Source organism: Mustela lutreola, chromosome 1, assembly GCF_030435805.1.
Source record: "Mustela lutreola isolate mMusLut2 chromosome 1, mMusLut2.pri, whole genome shotgun sequence".
In the NCBI taxonomy this organism is placed as follows: domain Eukaryota; kingdom Metazoa; phylum Chordata; class Mammalia; order Carnivora; family Mustelidae; genus Mustela; species Mustela lutreola.
In genome coordinates this window covers 153,222,148-153,228,433 of record NC_081290.1, presented here as the reverse complement: position 1 = coordinate 153,228,433, position 6,286 = coordinate 153,222,148, and the positions used below count along the sequence as shown (strand labels likewise).

At 37.5% G+C, this 6,286-nt stretch overlaps 2 long non-coding RNA genes across 2 annotated transcripts in view; one reads left to right on the top strand and one right to left on the bottom strand.

The window, feature by feature from the left end:
• Window positions 1-6,286, bottom strand: part of LOC131833637 (uncharacterized) — a 29,614-nt gene that overhangs the window by 3,063 nt on the left and 20,265 nt on the right. Inside the window, exon 4 of the long non-coding RNA XR_009354560.1 lies at window positions 389-543. This is a non-coding gene — a long non-coding RNA (uncharacterized LOC131833637). The remainder of the gene's footprint in view (window positions 1-388; window positions 544-6,286) is intronic.
• Window positions 1,078-6,286, top strand: part of LOC131833631 (uncharacterized) — a 40,350-nt gene continuing 35,141 nt past the window's right edge. The window contains exon 1 of the long non-coding RNA XR_009354557.1: window positions 1,078-1,221. This is a non-coding gene — a long non-coding RNA (uncharacterized LOC131833631). The remainder of the gene's footprint in view (window positions 1,222-6,286) is intronic.

Genomic DNA, 6,286 nt, shown 5'->3' with positions numbered 1-6,286 from the left:
TCAAAACCAAGTGTCCTCGGTTTTTGGAGTAAGGTCAATGGTGGGGTACAAGGGATTCTCATAGAATTAATTATGTCTGAAATAGTCATATACTTATAATACACCTGCGACCCACTGCAGAGCCAATTGTTCCCTTGGAACTTGGAGGCAGGTTACCAACTTCATCTTAAGGCCTCTCCAGAGGTTTGGATGGAGAACCTTTGCATGGAGAGGAGCATGCCAAGGATCTCTGAAACAGAAATCCTATTCTTTTCTCTCCTATAAACAGATATCCTTCCACAGATTCTTTCCAAAGGAGTAAACAGTACCCCCCCCTCCTTTTTTGGTCTTAAAATAACATTCCAACTCTTCTCTCTTCCTTCATTTATAGCTAATCCCTGAGACCTACAGATTTGGTCTTCAGAAAGATCCTGTTCTTCACCTTCTTTTGCTTCCATAGCTACTACCTGGTCCAGAGCCCATTAACTGCTGCTTTGGACTCTCAGAGGTCATGTGGAACAATGCTCTGATTCAGGATCAGGAAATCATTGAAGTAGAAATGTCCTAGAGATGAAGTGGGAAAGAAACACACAGCTGAATGGGTTATAGTAGTCAAGGCACCTTTGCAGGCAAACATCAGAAACAACCTGAAGCAAAAAAAGGAAATGATAAATATATTGGGGTAGAGCAAAATCGAAGGAATTACTGTTCTAGTAAATAGTGTCTAAAAACAGTCCAAGACTACATTTTGGACCATTGGAAAGTGTAGATGGACCCTCCATCCTTCATGCAATCACCCATGAGCATAATTTTTTCCAACTGGACAAGAGGTAATAAATGGCATTCTTTTCTGAGGCAATTAAGCACATTTTTGAGGAGAAAGGGAAAAGCTGTACTCAAAAATATGGGTGTTTTTAGATGAGTTTGCCTAAAGTAGAATTCCTTTTGCTGTGAATAACAATAACAAAATAAAATAAAAAGGTGAAATCTTTTCTGCATATACATAGTGAAAGGGAAGAAAAGAGGATGAAGAGAATTTCTCTGTGCTAGTTTTCATTGGCTGCATCAGAAGAGGACAGCTTGGCCACCATCTGAATCTAGAGAGTGGGTGGAGAAGCATTTCAGTAGATGAGAGCAGGTGTGTAGTTGTTTTGCCGAACCTGCAGAGCTACCCTAAACTTTTGACGATTGGTAAGCAGGGAAATACAGCTACCAGCAGATGGATGACTGATCCTGAAAAAGGTAGGTTTATAAGAATTTCCTCTTTTTCATGAAGGAAGCAGCTGTGACAGCAACTTGACCTTCAACTTGGCCTCCAGAGGGCAGAGGCTGGGAGAGACTGAGAAGCCACAGTCTTGTGCCCTCAGCTCAGGGCAGAGGCTGACAGAGAGGTTGAAACAGCCTGCCACTCAGCCAAGATCCTGGAAAGGAAGTGTGTGCAGGAAGAGGGCTGCTTTGACTCCATTACAAAGCATGTCTGATTTTTGACAACCCTGCAAGGAAGAAATAAGAGCTCAAACTAGTAACTTTTTTATTTAAATTGAGGTATAAATTACACAGAGGGACATGCCCAGTTGCTTATAGACTGAGTATGTGTGCTTCAACAGATGTATATATTTATGTATATATTTATTATTTATTTAGCTTATATTTATTTATTTAGCTTTAACATTAAGGTCTATGATCTATTTTGAAATAATTTCCATGAATGATGTGATATGGATCAAGATTCATTTCCTCCATATACACAGCCAATTTAGTTGAAAAGACCTTCTTTTCACCCATTAAATAGCCTTGGTGTCTTGGTTTAAATCAGCTTACCATAAAATATAAGTGTGGGTCCATTTGTGGGACCCAAATGTTTTGTTTTGTTTTGTTTTGTTTGCTGTCCTGGGTAGTCTTGAATTAGGTGTCTGATTTGGGTTTTATTTGGTATCTGATTTGTTACCACTTGAAAATAGGACACAAGTAGTCTGTGGCATGTACTCATTTAATTATCACCTATAGTGTCTTAGAATGAATTAACAATTGAAAGCAAACTTTGACAAACCAAATTGCTGTGGAAATGAACCATTATAATAGAATGAGAAATACAAAGGCTATGGGAGTAGCCTAACTACCTAGAATAAAGCTTAAAGAAACTAGTAAACTCAGGGGTTTATGTTTTGGGCTTAAGCCATAGTCAAAGAACCAGAGAGTGTCTCTATCTGCTATATGAAAAGTATCTTCTCTCTTATAGCTGCAGAGCTAATGTAGCCAAAATTTAAGTCCCCAGTCTAATGGCAGTGGTTGCATAAATACAGTATAAATTGAATTCATAGCCCCTATAGGTCTCTCATACAAAAGATAGGACTGGGGAAAGAGTAGAAACCTGAAAACTGAAATAGGATATTAGGGTGGATTTGTATGCATCTATTTTTAAATGGAGGTATTATCATCATTATTCACTTATGGTGAAATCAACAGATCAGGAGACAACCGTCATTGGAAAGATAGTTTGCTACAGGTTGGAAGAAGACAGAGCACAACACACTATGTAAGACCACCTGGGGAAGCAACAGGATTGGTAAAGATGCAGAAGAAGCAAAGGGAGAAGGTGGGCAAGAGCCTTTCTGTGGTTTTTGCAGGGAAGAATGAGAGAAGCAGGCTAAGTAAGCTAAGCTGGTTTGGGAATGGCTAATTTGAACAATTTCCACAGGCTCCAGGGTGTAGGGACTGCCTTCAATTAACAGATGGTGGCTCTGAGGTGATTAGGACAGGGTGTGAGGGTTCAATAAAGGGGCATGATTAATACAGTGTCTGAGTATTTTGACCTAACATATCCCTCTGAGTCTCACTTGCTAGCAGAAAAATCCTTCCTCTCTGACAACTCCAGCCATCCTCTGATTGAAAGTACTGTAATGACCTCACATGAGGCAGTTACCTTAGAAATAATGCTATTTTTCCTCAAGACTCAACCCACCAACTCTCACGTCCTCCAGTTTCTAAATACACATATGGTGGATTTAGTTTAGTTTCATAGTATCCCACAGGAAAAAGTACAAATAATTGGACCTGGGAAGACATTAAACAACAAAAAGGTGGCAGAATTTTGCTAACATATTAGAATAAAGCCACAAAATATTGTTAAAATAAAGTCTAGGGGTGCTAGAACAGGAAGGAATGAATGTAGCACCAGATGGGGCCAAATTATTCAATATTGTTAACATCACAAATTCTGGATTCAATAAACTGATTTTGAAACTTGAGAGTGAGTGGCTTTAATAGTCTGCTTGCTTGGTTAATTAAAACTTACATTTAAAGGGAGCCTATATTAGATGTCCTACTGACAAATGGATAAAGATGCAGTATAAGTATATACTGGAATACTATGGAATACTATGCAGCCATCAAAATACATACTGTCTCGCAGAGTGGCTGCACCAGTTTGCCTTCCCACCAATAATGCTCGAGAGTTTCTTTTCCTCTACATCCTCACCAACCCTTGTTCTTTCTTGAGGTTTTTTTAAATTATTATTTTAGCCATTCTGAGGGGTGTGAGATGATATCTCACTGTGGTTTTGATTTGCATTTCCCTAATGATGAGTGAAGGCATCTTTTCATATGTCTGCTGGCCAATATCTGGATGTCTTCTTTGGAGAAATATCTATTCATGTTTTCTGTCCATTTTTTAATTGGATTATCTGCTTTTTTGGTGTTGAGTTTTGTAAATTCTTTATATACTTTGGATACTAACTTTTTATTGGATATGTCATTTACAAGTATCTTCTCCCATTCAGTAGGTTGTCTTTTAGTTTTGTTTCTTGTTTCCCTTGCTGTACAAAAGTTTTTTATTTTGATGAAGTCCCAATAGTTTATTTTTGTTTTTATTTCCCTTGCCTCAGGAGACTCATCAGAAAGATGTTATGGTCGATGTCAGAGAAATTACTGCCTGTGCTCATTTCTAGGATTTTTATGGTTTCAGGTCTCAAATTTAGGTCCTTGATCCATTTTGAGTTTATTTCTGTGTACGGTGTAAGAAAGTGGTCCAATTACATTCTTTTGCATGTAGCTGTCCAGTTTTGCCAACACCATTTGTTGAAGAGATTGTCTTTTTCCCATTGCATATTCTTGTCTCTTTTATTGAAGATTAATTGATCATATAATTGTAGGCTTATTTCTGGGCCTTCTATTCTGTTGCACTGACCTATATGTCTATTTTTGTGCCAGTGCCCTACTGTTTTGATTATTATAGCTTTATAATATAACAAAGTCTGGAACCGTGATACCTCCAGTTTTGTTTTTCTTTTTCAAGATTGCTTTGGCTATTCAGGGTCTTTTGTTGTTCTCTACACATTTTAGGATGGTTTGTTCTACTTCCATGAAAAATGCTGTTGGTATTTTGATAGGGATTGCTTTGGGTAGTATGGAAATTTTAACAATATTTGTTCTCCCAATCTATGAGCATGGAATTTATTTCCATTTCCTTATATCATCTTTAATTTCTCTCATCAATATTTTATAGTTTTCAGAGTGCAGCTCTTCTGCCTCTTTGGTTAAGTTTATTCCTAGCTATTTTGTTATTTTGGGGGCAATTGTAAATGAGATTGTGTTCTTAATTTATCTTTCTGCTGTTTCATTATTTGTATATAGAAATGCTACAAGTTTCTGTACATTTCTCTGCTTGCCTTACTTCAGCTCTCGGGTTCCATCCCTATTGATGCAAATGGTAGGTATTCATCGTTTCTAATATCTGAATAATATTCCATTATATATATGTACCACATCTCCTTTATGGTTTCACTCATATGTGGAACATAAGCAATAGAATGGAGGCCCATAGGGGAAGGGAGGGAAATCCAAAGGGAGAGAAATCAGAGAGGGAGGTGAGCCCTGAAAGACTATGGACCCCAGGAAACGATCTGAAGGTTTCAAAGGGGAGGAGGTTGGAGGGAGTGATAATAGCATGATGGGTATGATGTGATGAGCACTGGGTGTTATACTTATCTAATGAACAACTGAACACTACATCAAAAACTAATTATGTACTATACAGTGGCTAAATGAACATAATAAAATTTTTTTAAAGTTCTGTACATTGATTCTGTATCCTGTGACTTCACTGAATTTGTTTATCAGTTTTAGCAGTTTTGGGCTGAAGTCTTTTGGGTTTTCTATATATAGTGTCATGTCATCAGCAAATAGTGAAAGTTTTCCTTGTGCCTCACAAATTTGGATGTCTTTTATTTTGTTGTTGTTGTTGTCTGATTGCTGTGGCTAGGACTTCTAGTACTATGTTGAATAAAAGTAGTGAGAGTGGCCATCCTTGTGTTGTTCCTGATCTAGGGGAAAAGCTCTCAGTGTTTCTGTATCGAGGATGTTGTTAGCTATGAGTTTTACACATAAGGTCTTCGTTATTTTGAGGTATGTTCCCTCTAAAGCTACTTTGTTGAGGGTTTTTGTCATGAATGGATGTTATACTTTGTCAAATGTTTTTCTGTATCTGTTGAAATGACTATATGGTTTTTATCTTTTTTCTTATTGATGTGATGTATCATGTAGATTGATTTGAAAATATTGAACCATGTTGGCATCCCAGGAACAAATCCCACTTGATCATGGTGAATTTTTTTTAATGTATTATTGGATTTGGTTTGCCAATATTTTGTTGAGGAATTTTGCATTTATGTTCATTAAGGATGTTGGCCTGTAGTTCTCTTTTTTTGTGCTGTCTTTCTCTAGTTTGTTTGTTTGTTTTTTAAAGACTATTTATTTATTTATTTATTTGGCAGACAGAGATCACAAGCAGGCAGAGAGAGAGAGAGGAGGAAGCAGGCTCCCCGCTGAGCAGAGAGCCTGATGTGGGGCTCGATCCCAGGACCCTGAGATCATGACCTGAGCCGAAGGCACAGGCTTTAACCCACTGAGCCACCCAGGTGCCCCTCTAGTTTTGATATCATGGCATGCTGGCCTCATAGAATGAGTTTGGATGTTTTCCTTCCTCTTCCATTTTTTGGAAAAGTTTGAGAGTAGGTATTAACTGTTCTTTAAATGTTTGATAGAATTTGCCCATGAAGCCATCTAGTCCTGAACTTTTCTTCATTGGGAGTTTTTTGATTATGGATTCAATTTCATTGCTGGTAATTGGTGTGTTTAAGTTTTCTATTTCTTCTTGTTTTAATTTTGGCAGGTTATATGTTTCCAGGAATTTATCCATTTCTTCTAGGTGATCGAGTTTGTTGGTATATAATTTTTCCCAACATTCTCTTATAATCCTTTGTATTTGTTTGGAGTTGGGTGTTACGTCTCTTCTTTCACTTGTGATTTT